The sequence below is a fragment of the Lathyrus oleraceus genome, chromosome 5 (genome assembly GCF_024323335.1).
Source record: "Lathyrus oleraceus cultivar Zhongwan6 chromosome 5, CAAS_Psat_ZW6_1.0, whole genome shotgun sequence".
Lineage (NCBI taxonomy): Eukaryota > Viridiplantae > Streptophyta > Magnoliopsida > Fabales > Fabaceae > Lathyrus > Lathyrus oleraceus.
This window is the reverse complement of record NC_066583.1, coordinates 88169718-88183908: the sequence shown is the minus strand read 5'-3', so window position 1 is coordinate 88183908 and position 14191 is coordinate 88169718.

Sequence of the window (14191 nt, the reverse complement as noted above, 5' to 3'; positions counted from 1 at the left end):
CCCTGACGGTCAATGTCATTGGTTAAGAGCCCTCAGATACCCTTCCAGCCGACTTGTTTGTCGAGGTTGATATGACCCCTTGACTAAAGCCCAACATTGATGTTTGAGCCCCTTGTTGGTGTGTTTACTTCATGCTGTATGTGTTTGTGTGGTGTGATTGTATCCCCTAGGTTTGCTAGACTTCGCGTAGTCTCGTTTGCATGTCAATTAAGGTAGCACGGTTCCTTCGTATAGGACTTCCTTTCTTGCGTGAGCTTTCCTAAAACACAGACAAACATTACCCCCTCTTAAGAACACGTTAACTCCTTCTACTACAGGTGAGTAAGTCTCCCAAGGTCGAGCATCCGGTAGATTGCGTAGTAACGTTGTTCACTTAAAAAACACAAACCAAGTAGAAATGGTTTAGCCGAACTACGACAACTCTGATTCTCATGTCCAGATGAGATACGTAGGCACGAGACGCGATGTCTTGTCGAGTTTTACTGACAACTAACTTTGATCCTTTTCTCTCGCCCCCGTTGCGATTGAGACCTTCCCTTTCTCTTGCCCTAGTTGCAATCGAGACCCTTCTGTTTGCGTTTCTCTGTTTGGAGTCTGACGTAGGTCCAGCGATTGGCAATCGGTTTCCCGTGTGTGTTTGTTTGTTCGGAGTCTGACGTAAGTCCAGCGATTGGCAGTCGGTTTCCCGTTTGTGGTTGTTTTGTCTGGAGTTGGATGTAAGACCAGCGATTGACATTCCATTTCCAGTGGTGTGTTTGCTTTGACGTCTTAGCGTCTCCATTTAGCGTTTTGTTTTGCGTGCGTTAGCCGAGCTACGAGTGCTCTGATTCTTACTCTGGTTAGAGAAGATACGTATGCATATGATGCAATATCCTAGCGAGCACGTTTCCCGTCTCCCCCCGAACTACGTCGACTCTGATGTTTGTGTCTGACAAACTACGTAGGCCTAGGATGCGATATCTTGCCGAGTCACCTTCTTCCGTCTTTCATCTGTGTTTCATTCTAGTCTTGTGCAGTGTTTGAGCAGTATCTTTAGCAACCTTTCTTCTATTCTTTTGAGCGCGGATCCCATCGAGTACGATGGATGCGTAGGGGTGCTAATACCTTCCTTTCGCATAACCGACTCCCGATCCTTGTAATCTCTGATCGTGAGACCAATTCCTTTCTAGGTTTAATTCGAACGTTTCCTTTCCCTCCTTTGGGATAAATAACGCACGGTGGCGGCTCTGTGTCTTTTCCCGCCGGTTTTTCGCGTAATGCGACAGCTGGCGACTCTGCAAGGGAAAATAGAGAAGTTGACCTCTTGCTGGTCCATCTTCCCTAAGTGAGTCAGTCCTAGCGCCCTTTTAGGATAGTTTTGGTTGCTTTTACTGTTTTATTTATTGCATTCATTATTATGATGTGATTGTATATATGTGCATATGTGTTTGCATGCATCATATTATCATTGTGCTGACTGTGCATCTATTTCTCTGTGGTGTGGGAGTTACAAGAGGTAAAAGGCCCAATACCCAGGCTATGAGTGAACTTTAGGACACCTAGGAATAGAGTGATTCATGGGAAGCGGGTGGTATGGCGCCACTTAGCGGAACATGGTATCACGAGCAGCTCAGATCCTTATGGGGTATTATCGTTGCATACGTCTGGTATGTATATGATGATATTCTTGAAAGGGTTGTTTATCCTGCGTTTCTCTTGACCTTACCCTGGCCTAGATGACACCCGTGAGTGGGGAGGGAATGAATCATTACATGTACCGCTGGTGACTTGATCTGTTGGTGACCGTGTCCTGTTGGTGACTTGGTTCTGAAGTATGGGCTCCAGATGACTTTGATTTGTGGTTTTTGATGCCGAGTTCATGCCGAAGCTTTGATCCTGTGCCTCGTGATACACAACCAGCCAGTCATAGTTGCATCATTTGCATCATAGCATGTTTATTTTCAAAAAATAATGCAATAAAAAAAAGAGAAAGAATACAAAAAAGAAAAAAAGCTAATTTGCTCATGCATATCATTTCTCAGGTTCATTCAGGAGTCTGTTCACAGTGAGAGAATGCAGCCATTCCAGAGTTGAAGAGGAATACTTGCACCTACAGTTTTCACCGTTAGCCATTGACATCGTTGTTAGAGTTGAGTAATCTGGTGACCGGTGGTAATCAGAAGGTGTTTGATGATCAGTATGGGGATATTCTGACGTTGTTGAGGATGGCGGTTGACCTAGTACCTTTGCAGACTCTCTTGCAGTTTTATGACCCAGCGCTCCGTTGCTTCACTTTCCAAGGCCATCAGTTGGCTCCTACTCTTGAGGAGTACTCCATCCTCATGAATGTTCAAATCAAATACCAAGTGCCTTTCCTAGATGTGCCAAAGGAGGTGGATTTCAGGGTTGTTGCTAAGGCTCTCTATTTGAGTATCAAGGAAGTGAGTGATAATTGGAAACCAAGTGGTGATGTTGTGGGTTTTCCTTTGAAGTACCTGGTGAGAATGGCTAAGGAAGAAGCAAGGAAAGGAAATTGGGAAGCTTTCAACGCTCAGTTGGCTATCATGATCTATGGAGTTGTGTTATTCCCTAACATGCCTAATTTTGTGGACCTTGCAGCAATCACTATTTTCATTGGACGAAACCCGGTTCCTACCTTGTTAGCTGACACTTATTATGCTATACACAACATGCATGGTAAGGGTGAAGCTATCAGGTGTTGTCTCCAGTTGCTACTCAAATGGTTCTTGTCCTTTCTTCCAACCAGTGGACCTTTTATGGATACTCAGAGCACTCGTAAGTGGACTCAGAGGATCATGTCTCTCACATCCTATGATATCAGGTGGCAAGCTTACAGTATGAATGTGCGCAATGTCATTATGAGTTGTGGAGGGTTTCGTAATGTTCCACTCATAGGGACTAAGGGTTGCATCAACTACAATCCGGTTCTTTCTCTCCGTCAGTTGGGGTTTGTTATGAATGAAAAGCCACTAGATGCCGAGATAGCTGAGAGTGTGTACTTTGAGAAGCGGAGTGATCCAGTAAGATTGGAGCAAGTGGGAAAGGCTTGGGAGAATATTGGTGTCAAGGATGGATCCGTTTTAGGGAAGAAGTTTGCTATTGCTATGCCTGCCTACATTAAGTGGGTCAAGGATAGAGTTGGAACTTCGTTGTTACCCTATGATAGGATGGAACCATTGCAAGAGCAACCACCTTTGATACATTCTGAGAATGTGCCTGCTGAGTAGTATAAACAAGCCTTGATTGAGAATCGTCGGTTGAAAGAGAAGGAACAAGAGATCCAGATGGCGCTTTACAAAGCCAAAGCTGATAAGTTGAGTTTGGCTCACAAACTCAAAGGAGTGCAGGGTGAAAGTGCTAGTGGATTGAAGAGCAAGAAGAGGTCCTATGAGGAGATAAAAGAAATGTTAGATGGAGAACACCGTGAGCGCTTGAGGTTGCAAAGAGCGAAAGCCAATTACCAGAAGAAGATATGAGACTTGGAGAGACAGCTTAAAGACAAAGACATCCAGTTGAAGAAAGAAGTGGACCTAAGGCATGCAGCAGAGAGCCGGCTCAAAGAAGAGGTTATGGAGCTCAGAGGGCAACTGAGGGAGAAGATCACTCCTTTACCCGAGTGTTCAGAATGCGACGGGTTGATTGATCAGTGCCAGTACCTGAAGACTCTCATTCCTGGAGGGCGACTTTCTTAGTTTGTTTTTGTTGTTTATTTTAAGAATCACCTCCAGGATTGTTGGATGGGATTCCTTGTTCTACCCTGATGATTTGAATCTTTGATTGAATTATGTTTGTATGATCTTTATTGTTCATGGTTATAGATGAGATTGTTGACGTTTCACTTTTGCTCCTCATCCTGTGTAGGTTGTGTTTTTTTTTATGTTTATGTTGCAGGTTGCCATTTTTCAAAAGTGAATAAGGCTCTTGAATGCCTGAGAAATGATAAAACATATCATATGCACCATACACATCATGCGCATCATACACATATCATTCTTGCATTACAGGTATTCTTGAAGAAGACTTCTCATTCTGGTTCCTGTTTCAGGCAGGATTGCTAATCGTCGTCCGCACCGCTACGCGACAAGATTGAATCAACAGAGAAGCATGGATCAAGTTCAGGATGAGTTGGCAGAGATGAGGGCTAACATGGCCCAGTTCATGAATATGATGCAAGGGGTTGCGCAAGGGCAAGAGGAACTTCGAGCCCTGGTCCAGAGACAGGAAGCTGTGATTCCACCTGTCAACCACACTTTTCCAGAGGGAGACCCAGTCAATGACACTGTTAGTGCTGCTATTCCCATCAACAACTATGTTGTGGGTGATGAGTTGAGGGGTATCAGAATCAACGGACAACCTATCGCTCTAGAGACTGTTAATGTTCGAGCGGCCCGTGCTCCAGTTCGCCAGCCTTCTCCGTTGGTTGATAGACAGGAGGATATGTTCACTGTTCTCAGTGAGGATGATGATGTGGGAAGGATTGAAGAGAGGGATAAAAAAGTTGATGTCCTTGCTGAGAAAATCCGTGCTATGGAATGTCAGAACTCTTTGGGGTTTGATGTTACGAATATGGGCTTAGTTGATGGACTGAGGATCCCTTACAAATTCAAAGCGCCATCTTTTGACAAATATAATGGCACTTCTTGTCCTCGCACCCATGTGCAGGCTTACTACAGAAAGATCTCCGCATATACTAACGACGAGAAAATATGGATGTACTTTTTCCAGGACAGCTTGTCTGGAGCTTCCTTGGACTGGTACATGGAGTTGAAGAGAGAGTCTGTTAGAAGTTGGAGGGATTTGGGTGAAGCCTTCTTGATGCAGTATAAGCACAACATGGATATGGCTCCGAGCAGAACCCTACTGCAAAGCTTGTGTCAGAAGTTTGGTGAAAGTTTCAAAGAGTACGCCCAGAGGTGGCGTGAATTAGCGGCAAGAGTGCAACCTCCTATGTTGGAGAGAGAACTGACCGATATGTTTATTGGAACATTGCAGGGGGTGTTTATGGACCGTATGGGAAGTTGCTCGTTCGGTAGCTTTTCTGATGTGGTTATCTACGGAGAGAGGACTGAGAGTCTTATCAAAGCAGGTAAGATTCAAGATCCTGGCTCTTCAAGCTCTTCGAGTTCAAAGAAGCCATTTTCTGGGGCACCCCGAAGGAGGGAAGGTGAGACTAATGTTGTGCAACACATAAGGAATACAAACAGAGGGCAGTATCGTCAGGTTGCCGCTGTGACTATTCCAGCACCCCAACCTCAATCTCAACAACAACATCCCAGACAACAACAACAACAGCAACACCCATTTCAGCCAAGACAGAGAATGCCGGATCGTCGTTTCAACCCATTACCAATGACATATGCTGAATTGCTTCCCGAACTACTCAGGTTGGGGTTTGTTGAACTTTGCACTATGGCTCCGTTGACAAAGATACCTGCTGGGTATGATGCCAATGTCCGTTGCGACTTTCATTCCGGTGCACCAGGGCATCATATTGAGAATTGTCGGGCTTTTCACCATAAGGTCCAGGATCTGATTGATGCCAAGAAAATCAACTTTGCTCCTGTTCCAAATGTTGTGAATAATCCTATGCCTCAGAATGGTGGTCCTAGGGTGAACAATGTGGAAGATGGGGAAGCTGTAGATTAGGTAGTCAGCGTTGATGAGGTTCAAACTTTGCTGTTGGTGGTAAAAGAACGTCTGTTGAAAGGGGGAGTGTTCCCGGGCTGCGACGAAGGTTGTTCAGATTATGTCGATCAAGAGAATGGTTGTGAAGAATTGAGAAGAGGTATCCAGGGTTTGATGGATGAGGGTTGCTTGCAGTTTAGTCGGGATGTGAAAGATCCGGGGGTGGTATCAACTGTCACCATTTACTTTAAACCGTCCGAGGGTCCTGGACGTGCTCCAAGAACTATCAATGCACCCGTAACTGTTGGTACTCCGGTAACCATATCTGCACCGGTAATTGTTGGTACTCCTACCACCATTGCTGCTTCTGGTGGAAGGTCTGTTGAGAACAGTAGAGCGGTTCCGTAGAACTATGATAATGCTTTCCGTAGTAACAGAAGGTCGGAGAATCAGGCAAAACCAGTGAATCAGGCTCCAGTGACAATTGTTGTGCCAAATAGAACTGCTGTAACTGTTGGTCCGGCTGTGGACAATGTGGGAGGACCTGGAGGGTTCACGAGAAGTGGTCGTCTGTTTGCACCACAGACTTTGAGAGATAACAATGCTGAAGCTCTTGCTAAGGCGAAGGGGAAGCAAGCTGTGGTGGAAGAAGGACCTGTGCAGAAGGAAGTGCCTAAGGGTTCCTTTGAAAAAGACGTAGAAGAGTTCATAAAGATCATTAAGAAGAGTGATTATAAGATCGTGGACCAGCTGAATCAAACTCCGTCGAAAATTTCTATCCTTTCTCTGTTGTTGTGTTCTGAGGCACACCGTAACACCTTGCTGAAAATGTTGAATTTGGCTTACGTGCCTCAAGAGATTTCGTTCAACCAGCTCAAGGGTGTTATTGCTAATGTGAGCACGAGACATGGGTTGGGGTTCACAGATCTAGATTTGACACCTGAAGGACGTAACCATAACAGAGCTCTACATATCACCATGGAGTGCAAAGGCGCAGTGTTGTCGCATGTGTTGGTGGATACTGGCTCTTCCTTGAATGTGTTGCCCAAGAAGATTTTGAGCAAGATTGATGTTGAAGGGGTTATCCTCACTCCGAGTGATCTCATTGTCTGTGCTTTTGATGGATCCAAGCGGTCAGTTTTTGGAGAAGTCACGTTTCCAGTGAAGATTGGCCCGGAGGTATTCAATATTGTCTTCTATATGATGGATATTCAACCCGCATATAGTTGTTTATTGGGGCGTCCCTGGATACATGGGGCTGGAGCAGTGTCGTCAACTCTCCATCAGAAGCTGAAGTATGTATGGAATGGTCAGATTGTAACTGTGTGCAGCGAGGAGGACATTATTGTGAGCCATTTATCCTCTTTCAAGTATGTGGAGGTGGATGGTGAGATCCATGAAACTCTGTGCTAAGCGTTCGAGACTGTTGCTATTGAGAAGGTGGCTTTTGTGGAGCAGAAAAAACCAGGTGTCTCAATTGCATCCTACAAGCAAGCTGTGGAGGTTGTTAATTCTGGTAATGCAGAAGGCTAGGGCAAGATGGTTGACATGCCCGTGAAGGAAGACAAATTCGGTATCAATTATCAGCCTCTTCAGGCAGAGTAGGGTGTTCAGAAAGGGCCGAGTACCTTCACCAGCACTGGGTTGATGAATCATGGTGATGTCTTTGCAACCGGTAGTGAAGATGGTGACAATGATTATGATGTGGACAACTGGGTGCGCCCGTGTGCTCCAGGGGAGGTGGTCAACAATTGGACGGCCGAAGAAATAGTCCAAGTTACTCTTCAGACAGAGTAATTTTCTTTTGTTTCTCATTTTGCACAAAAACCTTGCGCTTTTCCCGAGGCGTAGCGGTTCATTGTAGGGCCACATCATGTTTTGAAATGATTATCATTAATAAAGGACGTTTTGCAATCAAATTTGTGCTCACTGTCATTCTGTTTTTATTTTCATTTTTTTTCAAAATAATCAAAATGGCAATGTTTTTTGTTTTTTGTGACTTTCTTGAACTCTTTTCTAAAATAAAGCATTGAATGTCGTTCGTGCAGAATTGATCTGGAGAACTCCATTAAAAACAATTATGTTATGGCTCAGTATGATTTCGATAATCCCATTTACCAAGCTGAAGAGGAGAGTGAAGAAGATTGTGAACTCCCCAAAGAATTGGTCAGATTATTGAAACAGGATGAAAGGGTCATCCAACCTCATCAGGAAGAGTTGGAAATCGTTAACCTTGGTACTGAGGACGCCAGGAAAGAGATCAAGATCGGGGCTGCTCTAGAGGAATCTGTCAAGAGGGGGCTGATTGAAATGCTGAGAGAATATGTGGAGATATTCACATGGTCGTATCAAGATATGCCTGGTTTGGATACATATATCGTGGTGCACAAGCTACCTCTCAGAGAAGATTGTCCTTCGGTAAAGCAGAAGCTTCGCAGAACTAGTCCTGATATGGCTGTTAAGATCAAAGAGGAGGTTCAGAAGCAGTGGGATGCGGGTTTTCTGGCAGTTACCAGTTATCCCCCTTGGGTGGCCAACATCGTTCCCGTGCCGAAGAAGGATGGTAAAGTCAGGATGTGTGTCGATTACCGAGATTTAAACAGAGCCAGTCCGAAAGATGACTTCCCATTACCTCACATTGATGTATTGGTCGATAACACTGCTCAATCTTCGGTTTTCTCTTTCATGGATGGATTCTCTGGCTATAATCAGATTAAGATGGCGCCAGAAGACATGGAAAAGACGACATTCATTACACCTTGGGGCACGTTCTGCTATAAGGTGATGCCATTTGGGCTGAAGAATGTCGGTGCTACCTATCAGAGGGCTATGACGACTCTCTTTCATGACATGATACACAAAGAGATTGAAGTGTACGTGGATGATATGATTGTGAAGTCTCAGACATAAGAGGAGCACTTGGTAAACCTGCAGAAGTTGTTTGAAAGGCTGAGAAAGTTCAAATTGAGGTTGAATCCAAACAAGTGTACGTTTGGGGTGAGATTCGGGAAGCTGTTAGGCTTCATTGTCAGCGAGAAGGGGATTGAGGTTGATCCAGTGAAAGTGAAAGCTATTCAAGAAATGCCTGAACCAAAAACGGAAAAGCAGGTCCGTGGGTTTTTAGGGAGACTGAACTACATTGCGCGGTTCATATCTCACCTAACCGCTACGTGCGAACCGATATTCAAATTGCTAAGAAAAGATCAAGCAATCAGGTGGAACAGTGATTGTCAAAAGGCTTTTGACAAAATAAAAGAATATTTGCAGAAACCTCCAATCCTTATACCTCCAGTTCCTGGGAGACCTCTGATAATGTACCTCTCAGTGACTGAGAACTCGATGGGGTGTGTATTGGGACAGCATGACGAGTCTGGTCGAAAAGAGCATGTAATATACTACCTTAGCAAAAAGTTTACCGACTGTGAAACAAGATATTCACTGCTCGAGAAAACGTGCTGTGCTTTGGCATGGGCTGCTCGCCGACTGAGACAGTATATGTTGAACCATACTACCTTGTTGATTTCTAAGATGGATCCAGTGAAATACATCTTTGAAAAGCCGGCTCTTACCGGGCATGTTGCTCGTTGGCAGATGATTCTAACTGAGTATGATATCCAGTATACGTCGCAAAAGGCCATCAAAGGTAGTATTATGTCTGATTACCTTGCCGAGCAACCGATTGAGGATTATCAGCCAATGATGTTTGAGTTCCCTGATGAAGATGAAGGATTGTGAAGAGCCTCTTGTTGAGGAAGGACCGGATCCTGATGACAAGTGGACACTGATGTTTGATGGGGCGGTTAATGTGAATGGAAACGGTGTTGGGGAAGTACTTATCAATCCTAAAGGTGCACACATACCTTTTTCTGCCAGATTGACTTTTGAGGTAACCAACAACGAAGCTGAGTATGAAGCTTGTATCATGGGGATTGAAGAAGCCATCGATTTAAGGATCAAAACTCTAGACATTTATGGAGATTCTGCTCTAGTGATTAACCAAGTCAATAGAGACTGGAATACTCATCAGCCGCATTTGATTCCTTATCGAGATTACACCAGAAGAATCCTGACTTTCTTCAAGACAATGAAATTGTATCATGTGCCCCGAGATGAAAATCAAATGGATGATGCCTTGGCTACTTTGTCTTCTACGATCAAGGTTCATTGGCATAATCATGTGCCACACGTCGCTGTGAATCGACTCGAGAGGCCTGCGTATGTGTTTGCAGCCGAGTCTGTTGTAGATGAGAAGCCGTGGTACTATGACATTAAGAATTTCCTCAAAAGCCAGGAGTATCCTGAAGGAGCGTCAAAGAATGACAAGAAGACCTTGAGAAGGCTGGCTGGAAGCTTTTATTTGAATCAGGATGATGTGTTGTATAAGAGGAACTTTGACATGGTTCTGCTCAGATGCGTGGATAGACACGAAGCAGACATGTTGATGCAAGAAGTACACGAGGGTTCGTTCGGTACCCATGCTGGTGGTCATGCAATGTCCAAGAAGTTGTTGAGAGTCGGTTATTACTGGATGACTATGGAATCCGACTGTTTCAAATACACTCGGAAGTTCCATAAGTGTCAGATCTATGCAGATAAAGTGCATGTACCGCCAAGCCCTCTGAATGTCATGAATTCGCCTTGGCCATTCGCAATGTGGGACATCGATATGATTGGGAAGATTGAACCTACTGCGTCTAATGGACATCGCTTCATCCTGGTTGCGATTAATTACTTCACCAAGTGGGTGGAAGCAGCTTCCTATGCTAACGTTACCAAGCAAGTGGTTGCCTGATTCATTAAGAAGGAGATCATCTGTCGTTATGGGGTTCCCGAGAGAATCGTTACTGATAATGGTTCGAAACTCAATAACAGGATGATGAAAGAGCTTTGCAAAGATTTCAAGATCGAACATCATAATTCTTCTCCTTACAGACCGAAGATGAATGGTGTTGTAGAGGCGACAAACAAGAACATTAAGAAGATTGTGCAGAAGATGGTTGTTACGTACAAGGATTGGCATGAGATGCTGCCTTTCGCTTTGCATGGGTATCGTACCTCAGTACGTACGTCGACCGGGGCAACCCCTTACTCCCTTGTGTATGGTATGGAAGCAGTCCTACCTGTTGAAGTGGCAATTCCTTCTCTGAGAGTCTTGCTGGATGTCAAGCTAGACGAAGCTGAATGGACTCGGACAAGGTTTAATGAGTTAAGCCTTATCGAAGAAAAACGGTTAGCAGTTGTGTGCCATGGGCAACTGTATCAGAGAAGGATGAAGAAGGCATTTGATCAGAAAGTGCATCCTCAAAGCTATCAGATAGGTGATTTGGTTTTGAAGAGGATCCTTCCTCCCGGTACAGATAACAGGGGCAAGTGGACTCCGAATTACGAAGGTCCATATGTTGTTAAGAAGGTTTTCTCCGGTGGAGCCTTGATGCTAACAACTATGGATGGTGAAGATTTTTCATCCCTTGTGAACTCAGATGTAGTCAAAAAATACTTCGCGTAAATTGACCCGCTGGACGAAAAGAATAAAAGAGTCCAGGAAAAAAAGGGCATCCCGACGAACCAGAAAAAAAAAGAAAAAGGTTCGGGCAAAAGTTTGGGATAAAGAATGAAAAAATATGTACACCCGGTAAGTCAAAAACCCGCAAGGGCAGCTTAGGCAAAAATGGGTATCCCGGTGGATTGAAAATCCGAAAGGGCGATCCAGGAAAAAGAGGGATTAAAGCGAAGACTACAGTCTGAGTTATCTGTACTTCATCGCGCTTCGGTGTCTACCATTTTGAAGGATATGATCGGTCCAATCGTTCTTCTCAAAAAGCAAGGGATTTGGGGGGAAATTGAGGATATACGAGTCATAACAGAATTGGAAAATAGTGGATGTCGTGTTCACATTGCCAATAGGATAGTTTATTTCCTTGTTTGGCGCAATTACCTCTTCCTAGGAATTGCTTCCTGATGTACTTGCCTTTTCAGGCCCATTTCCAATCAATAAAAGTCGTTATTCAGTTAAATTGCTCTCTTGTTTTTATTTTACTGTTTTGTTTGCAAAAATGTCCGAATTTTTGATAAACATTGCATATAAAAACATGAAGGCTAGACAATAACGTGCAGAAAGATAAAGCATTTGAAAATCATTTTGAATGTTGGGGACCCTTGGGTGTATCTTGTCCATACAATCCCCTAGGGCATGTACGTCTTGCTGTTTTGCAGGTTTTTATCTTTGATTGCTGGCTAAAACAGATGAGCCACAGTTTGTTCAAAGGTGTTTCAACACTGTCCAGTAGTGTGAGAAGTTGGGTTGGCCAAGTCAAGTTCAGAACTGGTCTCCCCAGCGAGTCCAAGACCAGTGTTGCCTCAGCAATCAGGCCTGAAGTTGATTGCTTTCCCCAGCAGGTCTGAGGACTATTAGTTCCCCAGCGAGCCGAAATTGTTGTTTCCCCAGCGGAGGTGTCTGTGGGTAGTTTGTTCCTCAGCAGCCCAGTCTGAAGTGCTGAAATCCCCAGCAGGGCTGAGTCTGCAGTTTCCCCAGCAGGGTTGAGAGTGTTTTTCCCTAGCAAATCTGAAATTGTTATTTCCCCAGTGGAGGTTTGCAGTGTTCTTTTCCCCAGCGGAGTCCCAAAGTGAATCGCGTTCAGTAGAGGTCATCCCCAGTGAAGGATCATCTATTCCCTAGCAGCAGTGCTATCCCCTAGCATGTTTGAGAGGTTAGTGTTTTCCCAACAGATGACTCCCCAGTTGAGTTGGTTTCTCTGCCGTTCCGAGAATGTCAGATCAGAAAGTATTCGCAGCAGGATCGTTGCGTGTCCCCACAGAGTTGGAAGATCGAATCAGGATTGTGGGCTCGGAAGCGATCGTGTGCTTTCCCAGCAGGAGTTTTCCTCCCTTTGCATCTTGCATATAGTAATCATCATTTGCATTTGCATCCTCAAATCGCGTAGCATTTCCATTCGAATATGGAGCATTATGCCATGGAAAAAACTCAAACATATGCATACATGTGTTAAACCAGATCGGATCATATCCCCCGCAGAGGCGGATCATTTTTCAACAATCTGTATGGCACGTTTGCAGCAGTGGCTTTTGCCAGCATTCAGGATTGACAATCCCCATAGAGGTTTATTTCCTCATCCGTCCGTGAAAGGAAAGCTTGATTCTCCCCAGTGAGGTCCCCGGAAAGTGTTTGCCTTGTTTTGACATATGAAGATGTCATCCTTGTGATACCAGTAAGTGTCATGTCAACACCCGTGTGTGTTTTTTCTTTGATGTCGGTAAACATCATCTTTCAATGTTGGTAAACATCGAGTCTCATCCCAGTCATCGGTAAATGTCTGGTTGTTCTTATTTTTGATGTCGGTAAACATCATCTTTCGATGTCGATAAACATCGAGTCTCATCCCAGTCATCGGTAAATGTCTGGTCGTCCTCTTTTGATGTCGGTAAACATCATCTTTCGATGTCGGTAACATCGAGTTTTTCCAGTCATCGGTAAATGTCTGGTTGTGTATCTGTTTTTGTTCCAGTCATCGGTGAATGTCTGGTCATGTATCCTTCCTTTGATAAACATCAAAATCCCCAGTGAGTCGTCGGTAAACGTCTTGTCTGGTTCCAGTTGTAAATATCTTTTTCCTCCCCAGTCGAAGCTGTCATCGGTAAATGGCCCCGCTTCCTTGATATCAGTGTATATCAAGTCGACTATTCCAAGCCACCATCGGTAAATGGCCTCGCTTTTTTTCGATATCAGTAAATATCGAATGCCCAGCTTAGTCGCCATCAGTAAATGGCCTTGCTTTCTGTGACATCTGTTCCCCAGCAGCCATTGGTAAATGGTTTCGCTGACGTTGATATCGGTAAATATCAAAAGTTGTTTTGAAGCCATCATCGGTAAATGGTCTTGCTTCCTTTTAATGTCAAATTCCTAGTTGAAGCCACCATCGGTAAAGGGTCCCGTTTCCTTTGGATGTTGTTTCCCAGCCGCCATCGGTAAATGGCCTCGCTGACGTTGATATCGGTAAATATCAAGTTTCCAGTAAAGCCGCCATCGGTAAATGGCCTTGCTTTCCTGAAGTTTTTTTATTGTGCAGCCGCCATCGGTAAATGGCCTCGCATTCTTTGATTCATCCCCCGCAGAGTGCAAATTCTACGGTTCTTTGGTATTCAATCCCTGTTTACCTTGAAGGTCTGACAGCTCTTGCTCTCATCCATTCAGGTTCCCAGTTGATTGAATAGGGGAAGTTGTAGCACCTCAAATTTGCACCCCCCCACTCATGCATACATTTCATTTTTAGGTCATTAACATCACCTTAACATTACATTAACATGACATATTGCATTGTATCCTGGCAACTAGGATTGGCATCAAGAGGATTCATCTGTGCAAAGACACCAAGGTTTTTCTTGAGACAAGGGCCTTATGGTTATTCTAGAAAGCTTATATGAATCAAGGTTCATTTTGAAGCAACTTTCTCAAGTGTTAGAGGCTCAAAAGTCCACAGTGCAGTTTTAGGTCATCTGGGGCCCATAAAAGTCAACTGAAAGTCAACTGAGGGCAAGGAGTTGGAGAAAT